This window comes from Pinus tabuliformis, chromosome 4_2 (assembly GCF_031772625.1).
Source record: "Pinus tabuliformis cultivar Carrire ecotype Pingquan chromosome 4_2, CPIR1, whole genome shotgun sequence".
Taxonomy (NCBI): Eukaryota; Viridiplantae; Streptophyta; class Pinopsida; order Pinales; family Pinaceae; genus Pinus; species Pinus tabuliformis.
The window spans coordinates 928,168,476-928,192,260 of NC_142304.1; the positions used below are offsets into that span (position 1 = coordinate 928,168,476).

The window sequence follows — 23,785 nt, forward strand, 5'->3', positions numbered from 1 at the left end:
CTCCCCATGTGTGTTTAACATGGTATCAGAGCAGGCGTATTCCTGCCCTGCATAATTATTTTGAGCCATTTGTTTTATGGCCCTTATGTGCAGATCATTTCAGGAATATTTTCTCAGCTAAATTTTAGTTGCAACCTGTCATTTCTCCAACGCCATTTTTGGCCTCTCTCTGCCATTCTGAATCTGCTCAGTCATAATAATCTGCGACTTAAATTCTCTATTCTGAAATCCTATTAGCCATGTTTTAGTTGCGTTCTCTGCGCCCACTAACCAATAGAGAATCCTAGCAGCTCTGACTCATTATTCCCCTGTGTCTTAACAAGGTCCAAGTTTCCATCCAGTCATTGCAGTAGAGGAACGCCAATTGTGCCAATGTGTATCTATACTGCTCACCCTGAGCATCAGTTATGTATTCTGATCCTCTAATTCGAACAGCATAGCAAGCATTTTCTATTTTTACTAAACTTTGAAGCATTGTCTCCATCTTCTTGTTCATTTCGTAGCTATCATCAGTTATAGGAGTAACAAGACTGAGATCCTTATAAAGATCTCGTACAAAATTGCATATGGTGTTAGCCACCTCTACTTCTCCATCAGCTACCTGACTGATGGCTAACCTCATGAGTTCTCCCGTCAAATCTCCAATCCCAAGAAGATAATCTAAAAGGTTGATTTTCAAAGGGCTAGTAGATGGATCACTAAGTTTTGTGAGTCTGCTATTAAGATCTGCAAGCGTCAAAAGCTTTCCAGATTTACAAAACTCTAGTACAGTCGCTGCTTCAACGTACTCTTGCATCCCAGAACTGTTTGCTGATTATGTTTGCCAATCCTATGAACCTGGAAAATAACTTTCTTGCTGCTCTGTGTAACATCACGGCTGGCCTTCACAAGCCTCTCCCTCTTGTCATTCATCTCGTTGAGTTGGTCGCGGTACTTCTCAAATTCAGCTTTGAATGGATTCTCAGTCGCCATTTCTGTTGTTGAGCAGTTGGCGAAGGTCGCCAGGCGTTTATTGGGAACACCTGCCGGGGTTAAAGGCGTCTTAGCATCCATTTTACTGTGCTCCAAGATAATTCATCACCAGCAAAGAGGCATGCTTAGGGTAGATCAGGTATCAAAGTCAATAGCAATGCCCTTGCCCTCCATCATCTTCAAAGCCTCATTCAATTGATTCTTGTTGCAAAGCATTTTCACTTGCGCTCGTAAAGCAGCTATGTTGGCATCTTCATTTCTTCTACTTCTCATTTGTTTATGAGACGCGTGACCACCATGAACAAGTCTAACAAATAAAAGTAAGGTATCTTCCTTGTAATGGTGCCGATGGCATTTCAGTAGCAGCATCAACATGTTTTAACATTCTACTGCAGTTCGCACATGTTTTTATCATCTCAATTTATGGACTAGCAATTGTTTTGAGCATCAAAAACATGCCCAAAGAGAGACAATTTCGATAAGTTGGTACCAAATAAATGTTGCAGATTGATACCATTCTTGAGGTCTCAGCCCTGTTTTCGCATCTAGGCACTTGTATATATCTCCATTCTTGTTAAAACAAGACCAGCAATGGCGCTGAATTTTCTACTATTACTGAGTGTGCATAGTATCGCTCTTGTTAAAATTCCATTAATATTCGGGTTACAAATGCTTCTACTATTGTGAGTCTTGCCCTCATCGGTCAACAGATGTGTTAAAAAAAAAAAAAAAAAATCTGGAGTGTGCATTGATCAAAATCCCGAGCTATAGAATTTGTTTTGAGCGTTAAAGTTCTGTGGAAAGACCGTGTAATGGGTTGCGTTACTCCTGTTTTGAGTTGAAGGTTGTATTCATTTCTATGCCATTCAATGTATATGAACGCTTTCTACTGGATCGTGGTGCTGGACGGTGTATTCCATTTGTGTTAAACGTTGAACAATTTGGAGATAGTGCGATGGTCATTTCAATTCAATTCTGGAATGTGCTTTGATCAAAATCCCGAGCTATAGAATCTGTTTTGAGTGTTAAAGTTCTGCGGAAAGACCGTGTAATGGATTGTGTTACTCCTGTTTTGAGTTGAAGGCTGTAAACATGAATCTGCTATGTACAATGGACTTAGTCTACTATGCGTTGGAATGTTCAAAAAAATATCACTGATCAAAATAGAGAAGAGTAACAACATTGCGGGTTTCCTTTATTTGATACCCCATTGTTGTAAAGCAGCTGGATGTAAACATCGTGTATGAGATTTGTAGAACAACGAACGAGATTTGGAGCAGTGTGGTCGTGTTATACAAATATGTTGAAGATTAAAATCATGTGCGTTATTTAAAAACTGAACGTTGTTCTGTTGGATAGAACGCTATCTCCTCGGCACTATTTTTGAGCTCAACAAAATTCCGCAGAAACACTTCTATTTCGGGTGTATACATTCAGTTAAGTGACTGTCTAGTGGACTAATTTTCTGTGTAGTAAAAAAAAAAGGGGAGTGCATTTTTGGTCATTTGATTGTTTTTACAAATACATTGTTGATTTGATTGTCTGAATAATGGAGAAAAATCATGGATTATTAGAGTTATTAAGCACTCTAATCTTATCTACTGATGGAAGTACAGTTAAAGTCAACAAAAACACTCTCAGAGATATTCAAAAATCTTTACAATATGCACAGGAAAAGATCGATTTTTTGCAGCTTGAATCACAGCTACAGCAAGAAGAGCTACATCAAAATAGACATCATTCTGAACCTATTTTTGTTCAGAACATTGAGACAACAACCCATCAGCAGCAAGTCAATAATGTTACCGTTCATTCAAATAAAGCAGTAGTTGTATATGCAGATGCAGAAACTCAGTCTGCACTTCCCAAGCCCATCATCAAACCTTGGGAATAGCTTTTCCACAACAAGCACAGAACTGGTCTTGGATATGACAAGGACTTGTCCTTTCATATTCTAGACTACTCAAAGCCCATTCAGTTTCAGAGCGCTGGATTCATTCATGACAGTTCACCTGCTCATCATGACAATTCAACTTTAGTTGTTCCGGACTCTGCCCCTCTTCCACAACAACAACAACAACAGATTGTGAAATGCCAACACTGTGACCGAGTTGGCCATCTGAAAGATCATTGTTTTGATCTTCATCCATGTAAGCACTGTCATAAAACCAGTCATTCTTCAAACAGATGCTTCAAAAACAAATGTCCTGCAAGAACAAAGATTCATCTTGGATGGATTGCTTCTTGGCAATGGGCATCAACAGCCAATAAGATATTCCAAACACATGTCAGAACTTGTTCTAGAGTATTGAACAGTCTTGCAGTTGAGTTTTCTCCATCATCTCCCCTTGTATCTGACAGGGGGGGAAATGATGGTCATCTACAAGCTTCAAAATCACATCAAGCGAGCCTGAGCCACAACCTGTCACAACAGTTTCAGAGTTGTAGCCAGAGACAAAGATGTCCATGAACATGCTTTCAGTTTGCAATTTGGGACACTTCCTCTAGCAGAAGACTTCAGCTTCTTGCCAGCTTCGGAAGAATTCCAAGAACAAAATTGAGAACACCTCCTCTAGCAGAAGACTCCAGCTTCTCGCCAGTTTTGGAAGAGTTCCACGAATTGCATTAAGCATTCCAGAGTTGTTGTTCATCCTTAAACCATCACAGGTTGAGACTTCCCTTTTCAGGTTGAAGTTCTTCCTTTTATGCGGGGTGAGACCTCCCTTTCATGGTTGAAGGTTTCCCTCTTCAAATCAATAGGAGCACTTCCTCTAGCAGAAGACTTCAGCTTCTTGCCAGTTTTGGAAGAGTTTCGGGAACTGCACTAAGCGTTCCTGTGTTGGTGGTCATCCTTAAACCACCACCCTTTATACTAACATTTCAGAGAGCACATTCAACCTAGTGCTGCCATGCATATTTGCACATTTTGTATTACAGCTCTATTCTTGGACTCATACATAACCCTTCAGATTAAGGGGGGGAATGTTCGACACCTAATCCTCAATGGGTTAGTGTGGAAGCTGAATAGACAAAGTAGTCCAAGAAACCTTGGGATGTGAAACCCGACGGTCACATATTGTACTATAAATGTAAATCATTTGTTAATAAAAATTGTACTCTCATGATTTATCTTTCATATTTTCTCTCGCTCCCCATGTGTGTTTAACACTTTTGGAGGCCTTCCTGATGTCCAAATTGGGCGTAGAATAGCTCGTTGGAAAGTTATTTGAGTTTACTTTCCAACTCAACCATAATTTTTCAATTTGGAGTTAATTTGACCTATAAAAAAGCAAATCTCCCAAGACTGGTCAAAATGTGCCAAATGAGGCTGCCTCAAGGCAGAGTGCTGTTGCAGTCAACTTTTGAAGGTGTTCCTCAAATCCAAATTGAGCTCATGATAGCTCATTGGAAATATCTTTGTGTCTAGTTATCATTTTACACATCAAGCAAGTCATTTGGCTAACCAAGCTAGGAGAAAAATTGATTTTCCCAAGGTCACTTCAGAGGTACATCAATTCTCCTAAGGCAATTGTACTTTTGACATTTCTCTAAAACCATGACACCGGTGTAAAAAGTGAAGGATTTTTTCCTTCCTTAGCTTATTTTGGACAAAAACCTCTCTCATTTTTCCCAAATTCATCTTTTATTGCTCAGAAACATCATTGGAGTAAAACCTATCCCGATGTGTGGAACAAGAGATTTGTCGAAATGAAGCGAAATGAAGGGGATAAGCGGCTTCTAAATTCTTGGGAAAATTCTTGGAAGTAGGGAGGGATGTTAAGAAGCAGGGGAAAGTGGAATTTCAAATATTGAGTGAGGGGAAGGGGTCCAAAAAGGCAAAACACAGGTCCAACCTAGAAAATTGCCAGGTTGTAGCAAGAAACTAGGGTTTGTGCGAAAATGAGGAATTTGGGGGATCTCAGTGATGGGAAGTGTTTGATAAGGTACTTTAAGGATAGGGGAAGGTTTATGAACATCAAGATACAAGTTTTTCCGATGATTTGACCGTCCAAGAGAAATTGCCTTCAAAACCCTAGGAGAGGGAAATGACCTTACCTAGGTGCAACTGAAGCATGAACAAGGTGTAAAATGACCCAGTGGAACTTGACATGATAATGACAACCCTCTGAATGATGGTACACTCAGCTGAATGGTGACATGGACCGACATTTGGACAACTTTGACAGGAATAAAAGCAAACCCTAGATCTAATGCCTAGTGACCAAATTTTGCTTGAAGACTTACTGAAATGACAAAATTTGACCTTGACACTCTGAGACCACTTTGTAAGAGCATATTTGATCACTGGAGGAAGGCTGCAAAGACTGACACTAACAGATCCCTTAAAATATATTCTATTCCATCTTTTGTGAGTTGATACTTATTTTCAGTTCTATAGAAAATGACTTTTCTATCATACAAATAAGGACTTCCTAAAACAATACCACATATATCCAAGGGAACTATATCTAACTCAACCTCATCTACAAAATTTGACCCAAAAGCAAACCTAAGGTTACATTGTCTAGTCACTTGTAGCTTTGCTTTATCACATACCCAACCTAATGGAGATGGCTTCTTGTGAGGTGTGGTTAGTAGTCCCAACTTCTTTACAATTGCTTCAGAAATAAAATTTACTTGTGAACTAGTATCAAATAAAGTATCAATCTTTTGATGCTTGGAAATAACTATAATATGAAAAAGATCATGTCTTTTCCTCTCATTTTCTTCATTATCAATAGATTGTGTAGAATTACTAATAGATGCTTTAGAATTTTTACCTTTTATACCTGTAGCTGTGATTGTTGTTTCATCACCTGAGTCTAACCCCAAATCTTTCTGAATAGCAGCAACAATCTTCTTCTTCTTGCCATCGAACTTCTTGGGTTTCAGCTCTGGATGCAAAGACCAGCAGTGTTCATCATCATGTCCAACCTTCTTGCAGTGAGTGCATGAAGGTTTGTCTTTCTGTACAGTGTTTTCCTTCCTCTCTTTCCATTTATGCTTCCTCTTTTCCTTGTTCTTTCTTGCAGTGGGTTTTGATGATCCCCCAACCTCTGGGTTCACATTCTTGCCTCTAGCCTCTAGATGTGTAACCTGAACAGATACCTCATCTATGCTAGTAGGGTTAAACATGAGAATGGTGTGCCTCAAATAGCTGTGTAGACCACCTATATACTTCAACAAAGTTTCAGGTGAGTCTAGAGAAATGCCTAGAATTAAAGCTCTTTTTCTAAATTCCTGGGTATAGCTTTGTACACTTTACCCCTTTAATTGGCGAAGAGTTTTCCAACTCATCATGGCTTGCTGCATATAAGCTAGTGGATAGAATTGTTTTTCAATGGCAGAAACAAATTCACTCTAGGTAGAAAGAATTTTACCATGCTTCTTCAAATCAGCTTGTCTCCTGCCTTCCCACGACACTAGGGCAGTTCCTCCAAGGCAAAGGCTGGCCAGCTAAATATTTCTCCTTTCTGAATCGATGTTCTTTACCCTGCAATATACATCAATCTATCTAATCCATTTATCTATCTTTTCTGCATTTAATTCTCCATCATATATTGCAAATCAAATTCTATATCTAATTTAATCAAAGGGATAGAAGGAGGTGTTTATAGAGGAGGCTCTTTCCCTTTCCCTTTGCCTTCTGAATGGAAATTTAGAAGAGGTTCCTTTGTTTCTTTTTCTTGTTTGGAGGTTGAAGTATCTTCACTTTGACCTTTCTTAAATTCTCGATACATCTCTTCTACCATGTCTCTCATGGTCATGAAATTGTCCATGAACGAAGAGTCTAATTCCAAGGGAGTTTCTTTTGCCATTTTCCTCCTAGGATGGATTCTTCCTATTTCTAGGTTAGTCTCAACCAGTTCTCCTTCTCCTAATTTGAGCTTTGACCTAGTTAGCATTCAATCTAGCACAACCTTGTCTAACCTTAGCAAACCTAAAGCTCTGATACCGCTTGATCTGATGATGAGATATAAGACAATTATTAAGGTATTACAGACTCATGTGCATGGTATGCCTATGTTACTTTGTGCAATGGATCGATAAGATTGTGAAATACATAGAAAATGAAGCAGTTCAAGAACATAATAGACAAACACATATAAACATAGCAATTTTAATAAGGAGTTCACCCAACACTCCTGAGCTACGTCTTCTGGTCCAACCTTCAGTGGTGACCTCTCTATTATGTCTTAAAGAACATAGTTTTACAAAAGTATGAGCTCAATTTGAGTCTCAACACACAACAGATACAACAGCAAGAGTTTTTCTTAAACCCCTCAAGCCTCTCTGAGTACATAGACTCTCTCTATCAGTCTTTGTCTCTGCTCTGTCTCGGCACTACTTGTCCTATTTTCTGTCAATCTGTGGCTTCAAAGCCAATCTACGTTGTCTGTTTGTTTCATCTTCTTAGGCTCTCTGGCTTCCCGACCTCCATCTGCTCAGATCTCTTTCTGAGCATAAGAAATCATTGCTAAATGCTTTCAGGGATGGTGGCCACCTATTTTGTAATGGAATGGGTCATCGGCCTTTGAAAACCTCGAAATAACCATTCTCAATTTACACAGAGAAATTCATTCAAAACTGTGAAATTCCACCAAATTTCCATTTATCAGACTTGAAACATTATGAATTCACCTTATAACACCTATCAGGTCTGCCTGTACACCAACATCGCATCTCCACCATTGATTTGGGAGATCCAAATCCAACGGCTATGGTTCATTTCAGGCGGCCTTTTCGTACAAGGGTTAACTGCCCGATAAGGGTGGTTTTCTCTCTCCTCAGCCTGGACACGTGGCAGCCATGGTATGGGATCAGGCAGAGCCCAGCCCAAACCACTTACCGCCTTTGGTCCTCCTGAAATCCTGCCTATTTTATGATTTCCCTTTTATATTAAAAATATATTTAAACATTGAAAAACCCCGTAAAAATGGCTTTATCGGACTTGAAATCATATATAACGACATTAATAAACCCTTTCGGGTCCAATTCATCGCATCGACGCTTTATCCCTTGCATTTTGTTTATTTAACGAAAATGAAAAATACAAAGGAAAACCCTATTTTCTGGATCTCAAATTATATGAAATATCATTCATATTCGTTATCGGGTCTGGCTATCGCATTCATAGTTATTATCAGCCTCGATCCATTGCATAGTTCCGATGCAATATTGTGATGCGATTGATCGCAATCGCATATCATCGATACCTGGGCCATTTGTGATCGCTCCTCTGCGTTTTCCGATTGCGATATTGCGTGCTAACATGGGCCATCAATCTGTGTGCTTGATCAACAGTCCTCGTTGTCTTGTGCCGATCGCAATCGCAACTGTCATGTGACAGCCCTCGATTGCCTCCGCTTGCTATCACTGATAGGATCTGGACTGTTGATTGGCCAGATCCAACAGCTCCAATTCAAAGTTGCTTTAAACCTCTGATAAGCCTTATTTCATTGGTTTCTTCATGTTTTTGCCTCCCAATAGTGTAATCTGACTTTTCTTCAAGTTCTTCTTTTGCGATATTTTCGAGTGTTTGAAGACTTAGAGGGTTTTATAGGATCCATTTGGATCATTGGGGGTGTTGTTGTATCCTCATAGTGTTTGTGGGTTCTCTCCTATTAAACCCTCCTGTCATCTTGCTTGTGAGGCTTGAGGAGGAAATGAGACCTCCCACAGTTGTTATATCCACTAGCTTTTAGAGTATATCTAGTTCATTTGCTTGTAAATGGGGATGGATTTTTAGATCCTACCTGTTTAGAATGGTGGTAGTGGACACTTTTCGTGATATTCCCTCTTGAACCCCTCTCTGCCTATCATGTAGACTGCCTCTGTGTATCCTGTAGACTTCTCTTGTAGACTGTTCCTATAGGAATTTCTGTTGAAATTCTCTTGCAGAACAATGGATCCTTGCCTCAGGTGGGTGGCCAAAGTCATAGAGAGACTTGAGTGAGGGAGTTTCGAGGAGGTGGAATGCATGAATGCATGCAAATGATCTTTTGTTTCCCACTCCTTGTAATCAGCTCCCATCTTGTAGATCCATGGTTAACCACCTCTTGTCCTACTCCTCCGCTGTCTTTGAGTTGACTGCGGCCACATGTGAGAGGACACCCAGTTTTGTATGTGATGATTGAATGAAGGTGGCCAAGTTAACTAGCCACCTTTTCACGTATAAACCAACTACCTTGTAACCTTTACAAATTTTGATCAATATACATATGAGTGAGTGAGCGGGATACTTACCTGTGGTCTCGATGCCATGCTGTAGTTGTCAAAGATTAGAGGTACTGCGTTGTTCATTTGCTACATGGTCATTCTTATTCCTCCTTTGTTGTCTGCTGTCTGTTGTCTATTGTCTACTGTCTGGATCATCTTAGTGAAGACCTGTATCTGATGATTGATATTCTATGGGATATGCTGCTACAATACCTAACTAACCTACCATTCACCCTCAGATTGCTTCCTGTAGGTTTTCAGGGCATCCTGTATGAATACAGGGGATCCTGTAGAAAACACAGTCTTTGCCTGAATTGAAGCGATGAAGTGAAAAAACAATGGAATTGATGGAGGGATGCATGGTAAGGAGTGGAGGAGATGAATATATGTGAGGCAGGGTTCCATTTGGATCTTTTCTTTTCTCCTTGATTGTCTTTCTTGCCTACCTGCAAATAACAATTATGTTTCTTTTCTCCTTTTTTTTTGAAAAACACCTAGGTTGCCTCAGAGCGTTTTTCACCCTAGATGTTTTCCCTAGGCGCCTCAAGGAAGGTTTTCACCCAGGGATCTTCTTATTCTTTTTTTTTCATTTTTTTTCATCACTGGGCCGCTCACGAGGTTTTCAACCCAAAGATGGGACTCAGGCGACTCATGGAGGTTTTCATCTGAATCCTTATTCTTTTTTTCTCTTTTTTCTTTTTTCAGTGACCTGATGGGGAAGGAGCTGGAACTTTCTCCACCGTCATCACTGTCTTATTGATATTGTCAATGAACTCTTGTTTTGATAAAGGCCTCTTGTACATTTTCAATCGGTGTCCATTAACAAGCAATGGAATGGATTCTTCATCTATAGTTATGATTTGCATTGAACCATTATCATGGCATCTTTCCACCACGTAAAGTCTGAGCCATCTTGTCCTTAGCTTGCCCTTGAAGTCTTTATACCTAGAATCATATAACAATGCCCAGTCACCCTCTTGAAATTTCTTCTCCTTAATATGTCTATCATGCTAGATCTTCCTCTGAAGTTGAACTACCTCTATATGTAGGAGGGCCTGCATTTTGAATTCATCAAACCATTTAGATGGAATAATCTTTCTTTTTGTGCATGATTGAGATCCAAAGCTGGTTGGACTGCCATCGTCAATGTGTTATATTCAAACTCAATGGACAACAAAGCCTTTTTCCCATAGACCAACTCATAGGGTGTAAATCCAGTGGTGGTCTTCCATGTTGTATTATAGGCCCAAGTGGCTTCAACTAGTCTCTGTGCCCAATCCTTCCTATTGCTACTCACTACCTTGGTTAAGATGCTCTCCAGTGCCCTGTTGGTCACCTCCACTTTCCCATTAGCTTATGGATGATAGGGAGTGGAGGTCTTATGCTTGATTTTGTGATGGCTGAGCAATTATTCAATCATGTTGGAGGTAAACTGGCTGCTTTGGTCTGTGACTAGCTCTCTAGGGTGCCCAAATTTGTAGAATACATTTTCCCTTAGGAACTTAGCCACCTTCTCTTCTGTTGTTGCCTTAATCACCTTGGTTTCAACCCACTTAGTCAAATAATCACTGCGCACAATAATGTACTGTTTTTTCTTTGAAGGAGGGTTTATAGGCCAAATGAAGTCCATGCCCCACTTTTCAAATGGATCAAAAGTCACTTGAGGTTGTAGGGGCATTTCATCTCTTGGAGTAGGCTTTCACATCCTCTGGCACCGATCACACTGACTAATGTACTTCTTCACATCCTAATGAAGAGTGGGCCAATAATAGCCCGCTTGTAACACTTTGAATGTTGTCCTCTTTACTGCAAAGTGACCTCCACAAGGCCCATCATGATAGGTCAGAAGGATGTCAAAAACTTCCTCTTCCCTTACACACCTTCTCAAGATTTGATCTAGGCCAAGTTTGAAAAGATTGCCCCCAATCTAGGTGAAGGGGGCACTTTTCTTGACTATCTTGCTCTTTTATTTGGAGGGAAAGTTTGGTGGGAACTGTGCTGATACCAAATAGTTTGCTATATCAACAAACCATGGGGAGAGAACTGAAATAGAAAACAAATGCTCATCTGGTAACTGGTCATCCACCATTCCTTATTCACCTGCAGGTAGATTCATCCTAGATAGAAAGTCTGCAACAACATTTTCCTTACCAGGCTTATCAACAATATTTAGATCAAACTACTGTAATAAAACCAACTATCTTATAATTCTAGCATTCAAATCTAGTTTGTTCATTAAATATTTGATTGCAACATGGTTAGTATGCACTAATGTTTGATAGCCTGTAATGTAATGCCTAAATTTGTTTAATGAATGCACAATAGCCAAGAGTTCCTTTTCGGTCACAGTATAATTTAGCTCAACCTTTCACAGGTTCTTACTGATAAAATAGATGGCATAGGACAATTTCTCCTCTACCTGACCTAAGGCTCGTCCTATGGCTTTATGTGAGGCATCAACATGAATATGCAAACGGAGGGCCTAGTTTGGGCCTTGAAGAATTGGTGCAGTGGTTATCTTACCCTTGAAAATGTCTAAGGCCTCTTGACAGCTTTTTGACCATATAAACTCAAAATCTTTGGTCAAAAACACAAATAAAGGAAAAGCCAACTTGCTGAAGTCCTTTATGAACCTTTGGTAGTATCTAGCTAACCCCAAAAAACTCCTGACATCCCTCTACTTTTGTGGAGGTGGGACCCTTTGGATGCTTGCTATTTTGTTCGAGTCCACCTGCAGTTCTTACTGAGATATTGAATGACCTAGCATGGTCCCTTCAGTCATTAAGAATTCACATTTTTCTGGATAGAGAGATAGGTTCATTTCAATGCATTTTTGCAATACTTTGCTTAGGTTAGTCAGGGATTCTTGAAAGTCATAGCCATAAGCTGTAAAATCATCCATATAAATTTCCACCACATCATGTACTAATTCAGCAAAAATACTCAAGACTTCTCTCTGGAAAGTGGCAGGAGCATTGCATAGGCCAAAAGGAAGGACCCTATAGGCAAAAGTACTGCAAGGAGAGGTGAATGTGGTCTTATCCTGGTCTTCTGGGCAAATCTAGATTTGGTTGTACCCACTGAATCCATCTAGGAAAGAGAAAAAACTTCTTCCCTGCCAGGCCATCTAGCACTTGGTCAATGGAGGGTATGGGAAAATGATCCTTCTTTGTGGCTTTGTTCAATTCCCTGTAATCGACACAAATCCTTCACTTACCATTTTTCTTGGGAACTAACACTAAAGGAGAGACCCACTCACTATCAGAGATAGGGTAAATGAATCCCGCATCTAACAATTTTTGCAGTTCTTCTTTGACTATATATTTAAGAGTTGGATTCATCCTCCTTTGTGGTTGTTGGACTAGCTTGCAACCTTCTTTGATGTATATGTGGTGAGTATACACTAAGGGGTGTACTCCATTTCCTTGTAACTCCAAGTGAAGGCTTCTAGGTTTTCTCTCAACATGCTGCATAGCTTTTCCTCTTCAAGAGCAGAAAGAGATGGATTAATTTTGAAAGTTTTCTCTGGGCCAAATTCTATGGTTTCGACACTAAGTCGGTTGGAATTAGCCAAGCATAAGTCAATTAGATGATTTTTCTGGGTTTCCCTTACTTCTTCTTCTAATGGTAACGAACTAGGAGTTGGACCTTGGAGCAGGTGCTCAACTAAGTCATCCTCATCTTGCTATCCTCCTCCTATGGTTGCTTCCAAAGCATAAAGTTGGGTGGAATAAACCTCATATTCTTCCTCCTCCTCCAACCATAAAGGTAAATCATGCTCTAGAGAAGGTTGAGCAGGAGGGTATATGACTAACTGTTTGGACATATGCCCATTCTTGATTGTTATATTCCTAGCTCTGCAGCTAATGTAAGCATCAGTTGTGGCCAACCATGGCCTCCCAAGGATGAGAGGGTAACCAATAAGCTTAGCCTTAGGTTGGAGAACTAGAAAATCTACAGGGTACTCCCAAGAGTCAATGGAGACCATCACATCCTCCACAATTCCCTCAGGGGTGATTGTGGAACTGTCTGCAAGTTGCAGAACTATTGTGGTCTTCCTCAATGATCCTTGGAGGTTGAGCTTGAGCATGGTATCCTTGGTCATCACATTAATGGTAGCCCCAATATCAATCAGAGTGTGTGGGACAATGGTGCCATTGATGTGCACATCTACTACAGGACTTCCAGGGTCCAAATATTTTGGACATATTACCTACCCCAACATTAAGTCAGATAGCTGCCCAATGACATTAATGGTAGGGGAATCCATTTTTCTTCTTCCTAGATGCTTGAAGCATTTCTCCAATCAACATATTGTAAATGGGAACATCTTTTATTGCTTGGAGAAGAGGGATCTTTACACAGATTTTTCAATTCTCCTAGAAGTTCAGTTTCCTCTGGGGTAGGATGGAGTGGTTGGGCCAATCTCTCAGGAAAGGGTGGATTTAATTTAAGGTTGATTTCCTCTCTTTATTCCTCAACCTCCCTGTGTGGAGAGGGATGTTGGTTATCTGGGAGAATTCTCCTAGATCTGGGTATGATGTCTCTCCATTGTATACTTGTTGAGCCTGCCTATTATTCGGGTTCAGATTTGGCTAGGCAAGCATCTGGGGTTGCTTGGGTGGAGCAGAGTGTAGGAGTTGTGGTTGGGTAGGTGGTGGAGGCAATAGATTTGGAGCATTGTTGTATTGGGGCCTCCACCATTGGTGTGGGGTATTCCACTTAGGTTGTGGTAGAATGTAAGGTTGAAATGACTGGATGGCTAGCTGGGGATGATACTGAGATGCATAGGACCAAGGAGGGGGTGTAGACTAGGAAGGATGAGCAGGGGGTCCCCAAGAAGGTATAACTGTGGTTTGGTTGGGGTTGTAATATGCATGGGATGACCCTTGCATACCCTACTGGTATGGTCTAAGCCTAGGAGGTCTCCTTTGGTTGATGTAACAAAGCTGCTCAGTGACCACTTTAGCTCCCTGATATATAGCTTTGAGTCCGGGTAAATAAGAGCACTTTTCTTTGGAGTGGTTTTCTTCACAGACCGAGCAAATATCAATGCATTTCAATGGACATTCGTTCCTGGGATGCCTCCTGGTGCATATAGGACAAAAGATGGCCAAGGCTCTCTCTACTTCCTCTTGCTTCCTTTTGATGTTCATGGTGTTCAATTTCAAGGCAAAGGTTTGCAATATCTCACTTTTGAAATCTTCCAGCATATTTCCAATTTCACCCTTGATGGATGAGTTGGAAGATGATGTACTGGCCATAGGTTGACTACTCCTACCCTTTTTCTTGGCTGCCCTAAAATGGTTTCTAAAGACAGTCTTGATATCCTCATAGGGTAATTAGTAGATATCTCCTCCTGCTAACAAATGTAAGGTATCCAGAAGATCTTCCCTTACCCCTCTAAGTAGGACCAACTTTAGTGACTCGGGGTCAAGTGTGCACCTAGCCCTTTTGTAACTGAGTTGGAATGTTTCTTCGTAGTCTTATAAGGATTCATCCTAGCTCATGGTCATCCTGAAAATCTCTTCTTTAGAATCCCTTAACCTACAGTAGTCCCTGTATTTTTTTTTAAAAGCCTGTTTCATCTGAGCCCAAGTTGTGATGCTATCTCTAGGTAAACCCATGAACTAGCGCAATGCTGCATCCTTGAGGGTAGATGGAAATAGTTTCAACTTTTTTTCATCATCTGCATAGTCATAGGTTTGACATATAACAACAAACTCAAATAGGAAAGTGTCAGGGTCCTCTGTGGTCAAGCCATGGAAATGAGGTAGAGTAGAGGGGCTTATATTCTTCATCTTAGTGTCCCCATTGGTTTCACGGATGGGGAAGGCACCCTGAATTCTCTCTCTATTTCCTCTGTCATCTCGATTTTCAACCATTGGCTCAGTAGGAATGGCTTCTTCCTCTTCTTCTTCCCCTATAGGTTCTTCAAATATGTCAGGTTGTTCACCTAAAGGTTCCTCCAGTTCATAGGCACCGAAGAAGAGAGAAGGTTGGTTGTTGGATGCAGTGGGGGTATTTGGAAATAATTTTCCTAAATTGTCCCTACTCCTACAAGGCATGAAAGGAAATGTTTTTGGGTTGGTTTTTGGAAGATTTTTTTAGCAAGAAAGTACTTTGCAGAAATGAAATTGCTGATTGAATGAAAAATATTGACAGAAAGAAAAGTTACTTGCTGAATTGAAATTCTACTTGCAGAATGGAAAGGAAAGCAGATAATGAAAACTCAAAGAAAGGAAGCTACTAGGTTACTTTTGTAGAAATAAACTAATGGAAGAAAGTTGAAGACTAGAAATAGAAGAAAAGAAAGCAGTAATCACATTCTACTCTAACACCTCCTTGACAACAACGCCAAAAAGTGATGAGCACCAGTATTGCAGCAAGGATGCTACAACTCCTGGGCTACCAGCTTTACTTATCAACCTGGGGTTCGTACAAACTTGGAGGTGAAAGTGCTATATGTGCAAGTGGAAGTGAAGGTCCTGCCTGTTGTCCGTTGTTCATCTGGCAAGAGACCCCAGGGGTTCCAAGCTAGAATTCTATAGAGTCAGGACTCAGAAGAAGCTTGATTCTTTGATGGAAGAAGAGGAAATATACTCTAAGAGAGCTATTCTACTGTAGTAATGAAGAAACAACATGTTATTCTAAATCACACCATATCCTAATTAACCATTTAAACATCTATGCTAAGAAGAATTTCTAAATCAACACTAACCTAATGCTGCTATCTAAGCTACAGAAGTAAAGAGCATCAAACCAAACTAATGTGTCAGCAAGGAAACTAAACTAAATCTGTTTTCGCGTTTTTGGTTTTTTTGGTAAAATTAAGCATGCAAAGTGGAAGAGCAAGCAAAGGTCGAAATCAACGAAAGGAAGATGTAATGAAGCAGAAGTGCATAGTAAGATGGGCGAGGGAGATCATATGGCATGAGAGTACGTGAATGGATGGACGAAGAGGATTGGCAGAGATCTTATCGCAGGGGATTAAGTGAATAGATGGGCAAACAGAATTAACGGGAGATGAATGGCAGAGATCTTATCATGGGTGATTTAGTGAATAGATGAACGAATAGGGTTAACTAAAGATGAGTGGCAGAGATCTTATCGCGGGTGATTAAATTAGTGAATAGATGAATGAATATGACTAATGGAAGATGAGCGACGAACATCTTATTGCGGAAGTTAAGTGAATAGATGGATGAACAGGGTTAAACAGGGGATGAATGGTGGAGATCTTATCATGGAGATGAAGTGAATAGATGGGTGGATCACATCAAGTCCTGTGGCAACAAAAGGGTAAAAAAAACATGTGGAATGATAGAGCGAGTTTCATAAGTGGTAAGCAGTTTCTAGCGCACATTCAAATCTGTAAGTGGAATTCCTAAATTTTGCATGATTAGCCTAAGTGAATAACACATAGCATGAGAAAACCACTTTTCTCACATGCTCTCAGGTGGATGTCGGCCATGTAATAATTTGCGCGAGATTGCGCGATAGTTGTTGGATCATGCGGGATTGATAAACGGTGGAGATCATCCAAGCTAGTTGGCAATCGGGTGACGTGATCGCCGTTGGATCGAGGGTGCGACACATCGATGGTGGAGATTTGGAGTGCATAAAGTAGGTGGAAGAATTCATGATAGCCATTGGATCAAGCTAGATAGATTGACGGTGGACATTGTGAGCGCATAAAGTAGCTGGAAGAAATGAATCGAATGTTGATTGGTTAGGTTTGTTGTGGATTGGACGGTAAGGAAATCTACGGGTATAATCTGATCAAGACGTGTTTTATTGGCTCTCGCTTAAGCATTTTGTGCTAAAGGAAATGAGAATATGAGTGAGATATATTACAAAAAGGGAGTGATTGAAGACGATAACTATGAAATGAACCAAGTACTAAATCAAGACAAAAAACTCCAAAGCTCATGCAATAACCAGAAATCTGAAACACAACCAACCTACGCTACACTCCTGTAATGAAAATGCAACTACTTAAGCAAATGAAAAATTAAACTATGAATCTATGCTAGCATACATGTACAATAAAGAGGATCCTTAGCTACTAGGGTTGGGCCCTAACCCAAGAGCTTCAACCCTCTGAGTTAACTCAGTGCTAGCTCGAAACAAAACTCATTTTTATTATAAAAAAAATGGATTACATAAAAAAACTGTCACAAGCCTTGCAGCTCAAAATAAAGTAGAGTTTTACAATCAAAATTCCACATCCTACTGAGGTCCTAGGCCTCTCTACTTATACGACTAAAGTCTCCAACGACTTCCTTAAAAGTAGGGAGGCTTGGCTCCCAAACTCGAGATAAATTGGTGCTTTGACTTCCACTTGCTCAGCTACCTTCTAGTCCTTATGATTTGGATGTTTGCACTCTGAGCTGATGGAGGAATATTCGAATGGAGGGCTAGTAAATGAGGAGGATTTCCCTCCTGTAATTCCTCTCCCTTGTCCCATTCGAGTTTCGACCAAGGTCTTTGCCAAAATTCCTTGCTTTTATCTTTTAATCCTGCATTAAATGCACATTAGATCACAAAGCAAAATATCCAACTCTAACTCATCTCATAAACAAAATATAATCAAAAGTATGCAATAAGTTGTGAGAATAGTTGGTTTGAATAAGCTAGGAGGTGAATTAAGGCCCATATAATTACGCAATGATGAGGCTCATCAACCCCGAAGAAAGAAAATGGAAACACCTAGTAAGCAACCTAAAAGCTCTAGCATGATTCATGAAGAAGAGGAAGAAATGCAACATGATATATCAAAATTATGAGACCAAGTGCAACAAATTTCACTATCACAAAAGGTAGCAAAAGCTAAGATTGATGGTTTAAAGAAAGGCGTGGAAGCTAAGATGAATGGCGTGGAAGCTAATATGAATGTTGTGCAAGTTAAGATGGATGGCGTGGAAGCTAAGATTGATTGCATGGAAGCTAATATGTATGACATGGAAGTTAAGATGAATGGAATGGATGCTAAGATGGATGGTATAGAAGAAAACTTGAAAGGTGACATGAAAGATTTTAAGATAGATTTGACTAAGTTGCTACAAGAAATTCTTACTAATGGTGAAAGGGTAGTAAAGGAAACTCATGATGAGAACAAAAGAAATTTTAATCATGATTTCATAGAATCTAACGTTGGATTGAAGATCCACCATGTTGCAAAGATCGATATGAGGAAGTTTTATGGCAAGGATCCCGTAACATGGATACTATAGATGGATCGATATTTCGACCTCCATAATGTGCAAAACACACAAAAGGTACACGTTGCAACTTTATATTTGGAACCAAATTAGTTTGTATGGTATCAATGGATTCTCTTGTAAACAAGTTGTCACTTGTGCAATTTTTAAGGAAGAAATGATAGCACATTATGAGGATACAAAGAGCAACACTTTTTTTATCCAATTGATAAACCTCAAAGAAAAGGGTTCAATGATGGAGAACATTGAGGACTTCCAAAAATTGAATATAAGGGTAAGAGATATTTCAGAGGAGCATAGGATTGAGGTGTTCATAGGTACTTTAAAGGATAACATCCGACATGAGGTCCGCCTTCGGGAACCTGACTCATTGGAGAAGGCATTCAGATTGGAAAGAAAAATGGAAAGCAAAATTAAGGCAACAAGGAATCCTACCACTCACAACTATAAGGATGGAAGTGTTGTTTCCCCTAGCTTTCCACAACCTACAAGGTTGACACCCCAACAATTGGAAGAAAAAAGAGCAAAAGGGATTTGTTACAGTTGTGATAGAAAATACACTAAAGGTCATAAGTGTGCTGAGAAGAAATTATTTTACATAGATTGTGAAGAGGAGGACAAAAGGGAACAAGAAGCCTCAAGAGAAGAGGATATACACCAGGAACAAACCCTAGAGAAAGATGAAATGAATCTGACCATATCTTGTAATGCATTGGTAGGAATTACCAGTTCTCAAACTATCAAGATAGAAGGACATATCAAGAAGAAAAAGGTAATAGTGTTGATTGATTCGGGTAGTACCCATAATTTATTCATTGTAAGATAGCCAAGGAATTGAATTGCTTCCTATATCCAGCACCAGAGTGTCAAGTGATGGTTGCAAGTGGAGGAACCATAAATTGCTCTGGAAAGTGCCATAATATCAAGCTATCCATGGGAGAATATGTATTTAATATCCCAATGCTTTCCATTCCAATGGGTGGTGCTGATGTTGTACTAGGAGTACAATGGCTACAATACTTGGGTACAATAGCTTTTAATTTTCAAGAACTTTTCATGCAATTTTCTTCGGAAGGAAAGGAAGTTGAATTAAGAGGTATCGCATGGAAACCAGGAAATATAATCAACTATAATGGAATTAAAAATCTTCTAAAGAAAGAACAACGAGGTGTAATTGAACAATTATGTTTGCTAGAGGTTCCCACATCAAAATCATCTATTTCTCTAGATCTCCAAAAATTCTTGGACAATCATTCCAAGTTATTTGAGACTCCCAAAGGTCTCCAACCTATTCGTGATCATGATCATGCTATTCATTTGATTCCAGGAAGTGTTCCTCCAAACATCAGGCCTTACAGATATCCCTATGCCCAAAAGAGTCAAATTGAACGTATGGTTGCAAAAATGCTAGAGGTTGGAATAATTCAACTTAGTCAAAGTTCTTTCTCTGCTCCAGTAGTATTGGTGCACAAGAAGGATGGATCATGGTGCATGTTTTCAGATTATAGGGAGCTCAACAAGCTCACTATTAAAGATAAATTTCCCATTCCTATCATTGATGAACTATTGGATGAATTATATGGATCAATTTACTTCACCAAGTTGGATATTCGTTCAGGATATCATCAAATCAGAATGAAGACTGAAGATATTCCAAAAAAAACATTTAGAACTCATGAGGGTCATTATGAATTTTTGGTCGTGCCTTTTGGCCTTACCAGTGCACCTTCTACATTTCAAGGTTTGATGAATTCCATTTCCAAACCCTTCCTTAGAAAATTTGTGTTAGTATTTTTTGATGATATACTAATCTATAGCAAGCCTTGGAAGGATCATGTTCAACATGTTGACAGGGCGCTCAAACTATTGGAGGAGAAACAATTATATGCAAAAATATCCAAATGTTTCTTTGTAGTACAAGAGGTGGAATATCTGGGTCATATTGTATCTCATGAAGGTGTTAAGTTAGACCCTAGCAAAATTAAAGCCATTAAGGAATGGAAAACCCCCACATCCATAAAGCATCTGCAAGGATTTCTTGGGTTGACAGGGTATTATCACAAGTTTGTTAAGAATTATGGGAGAATAACAGCACCTCTAACAAAATTATTGAAGAAAGATGTATTTTTATGGACTCCAGAAGAAACAAAGGCCTTTGAACATCTTAAAGAGGCAATGTGCCAAGCACCAGTCTTAGTTGTGTCAAACTTCACAAAAACCTTTATTGTAGAATGTGATGTCTCAGGAAATGGAATTGGTGCTGTTGTAATGCAAGAAGAAAGAACCATTTCTTTTGAAAGTCGTCCAATCAAAGGAAAGTATTTACACAAAGCTATTTATGAGAAGGAAATGTTGGAAATACTACATGCACTTAAGAAATGGCGACCCTACCTAATGGGAAGACACTTCAAGGTAAAATTGATTGTGATAGTCTTAAATACTTCTTAGAACAAAGATTATCTTCAGAAGAGCAGCAAAAATGGGTCACAAAGATGCTGCGTTATGACTTTGAAATCATATACAAAAAAGGGAAGAAAATTTTTGTGGCAGATGCACTCTCAAGAAAGGATGATGATGTGGAAGCATTATTTTGTGCCATTTCTATTATCCAACTAGATTGGATAAACGAAGCAAGGGATGAATGGAAGAATGACGAACAAGTGTGGGAACGCATTCAAAAGTTACAACAAGATCCCAATACATATGATACATTTAGCTGGAAAAATGATTCATAATGGTACAAATATCACTTATACCTATGTCAAAATTCCCAACTCAAACAAAATATTCTTATGGAATTGCATGCCTCTCCCTTAGGAGGGCACTTGGGATTTTTAAAAACATACCATAGAGTTAAGAAGGAATTTTTTTGGGATGGACTTAAATCTCATATTCAAAAGTTTGTGGCATAATGTTTGGTTTTCCAACAAAATAAAGTTGAAACAATTAAGACCCTGGGTCTATTACAACCTTTATCCATTCCAATTCAATGTTGGGAGGAGGTTTCAATGAATTTTATCTCAGGTTTACCGAAGTCTGAAGGAAAGAGTGTCATAATGGTGGTAGTTGACAAACATACCAAGTATGCACACTTTTGTGCATTATCTCATCCATTTAAATATAGTACAATTTCTACTGCATTTATGGAAACAATTCAAAAGCTACATGGAAACCCAATTATTATTATAAGAGATAGAGATCCCATTTTCACTGGAAATTTTTGGAATGAATTATTTTCTTGTCTTGGTACTCAGTTAGCTCATAGCTCATCTTATCATCCTCAATCTGATGGGAAAACTGAGATAGTAAACAAATGGTTCGAAGGATATCTTTGTTTCTTTCTATCTGATAAACAGACACAATGGGTCAAATGGTTTCCTTTGGCTGAATGGTGGTATAACACTTCCTTCCATACTGCAACAAAGATGACCTAGTTTATGGCACTTTATGGATATCACCCACTGTCCATCACATCATATTTAAGATAAAATTCTAAGGTTCAAGCAATGGAAGATCACATCGAGCATCAACAACAAGCTCTCCAACTCTTAAAGGATAACCTAACTTTGGCATGAAATAGAATGAAACAACAAGCAAATCAACATCGTAGTGAAAGAAGTTTTGATATAGGTGACTGGGTATTTCTATAGCTACAACCATATAAACAAATGTCCCTCAAGTAAGCTAAGAAGGATAATAAATTATCACCAAAGTATTATGGTCCATACAAGGTGTTGCAAAAGATTAGTACTATGGCATACAGATTGGAGCTTCCTGCAGCTTCCCGAGTGCACCTAGTTTTCCATGTTTCATGCTTAAAGAAGGTTATTGGTGACAAGCTCCCAGTTCAATAGATATTGCCAGAACTTGATGAGGAAGGAAAAATCATATTGGAACTTGAAGCAGTCAGAGAAACAAGAACTCGACAGCTGCGAAATCGATCAATTTCAGTGTATCTTTTCAAGTGGAAGAAATTATGTGTTGAAGATTCCACATGGGAGGATAATAATTTTATACAGAAGCATCCAGAACTACTCAAGCATTGAGGACAACACTTTTTTGAAGGACAGAGGCATGTTAGGTCCCTATTATACTAGTGATTCCCCCATTACTATTGTCATTGTAGCCCTTATTGTTATTGTTGTGCCCCTATTGTCCCCATATTGTTATTATTGTGCCCCATAGAAGCCCACTATTGTTATTGTTGTGCCCTTATATTATTATTGTTATGTCATCCTTGATTATATTGTGACCCATTAGAATCCTATATATAGAAAGGATGTTTTTTCATTTGTATCATCCAAGAATTGTTCATTTGTGTAATGTAAAGGAGGTTGCCCCCTTGAAGAGGCTAGTTTCTAAGGTGTTGATCTTTCTTTTCAATCTTTTTGTGAGCTGGTTTCATAACAATTTCAGTCAGTCACCCCCGTGCCATATTCCAAGCATAAATGTGGGATGTCATAAAACAAATCAATAAAAACCATCCAGGGCTTCCAGAGGCCAAACCACCTCAAACCTCAACTAATGATTCCACCTCATAGTCGGACATCACTAACCATCACCAAAATGATCTCTACCCAAGCTATCAAGGGCTCCAGTGTGTTTGTTCCAACCAGGGCTTCCAGGACTAGTAACTCAACTCACAATTGTTTTCAAGCTTCTAGAGATTTTGTCCAACCAATGCTTCTAGGACTATTAACTCATCCCACCAAGGGCTTCTAGATCATTTTTCCAACCAAGACCTCCAGGACTAGTAACTAAACCCAAGCTGTTATAGGGCTTCCAAAGCATTTGTCCAACCAAGGCTTCTAGGAAATAATAACTCAACCCATAACCAAAGGCACAAGGAAACCAACCAAAAAACAAAAGTAAAACCCACAACACATGACTATCCAGGAAATGGAAAGGCTAGGCAAAACCACTGGCAATCCAAGAAATCCTCCATGCCAATGATAGATCATAACCAAATAACCACATGCATATTGCATGCATGCCTAAAATAACAAGGAAATCATACATGCAACTCGGTACCTGCAAACACAATCCACTATAGCTGTTGATCCCGATGTCCTCTTGCAGTTTCCCACTTTTCCTTTGCCTTCTTGCTCCAAATCCCAAGTATTCCACACTCCTCCAAGAGTGCTCCAAGAAAAATATAAGTTTCTAAGAGAGAGAGAGAGAGAGAGAGAGAGAGAGAGAGAGAGAGAGAGAGAGAGAGAGAGAGAAATGAGAGCTCCAAAAATGAACTCATTAAAAATATTGAGAAAAATCTTTCCAACTGATCCTCAGAAGCCTTTTTATTAATGAGGTTTATATTTTCTTCATTTTCCATTATTTTCCTCCAATTGCCTCCTCACATGCAACATGTG

At 39.3% G+C, this 23,785-nt stretch overlaps 1 pseudogene; it reads right to left on the reverse strand.

Moving 5' to 3' along the window:
- Positions 1-283: 283 nt before the first annotated feature.
- LOC149172734 (uncharacterized) lies at positions 284-1,053 on the reverse strand (annotated as a pseudogene).
- Positions 1,054-23,785: the final 22,732 nt, after the last annotated feature.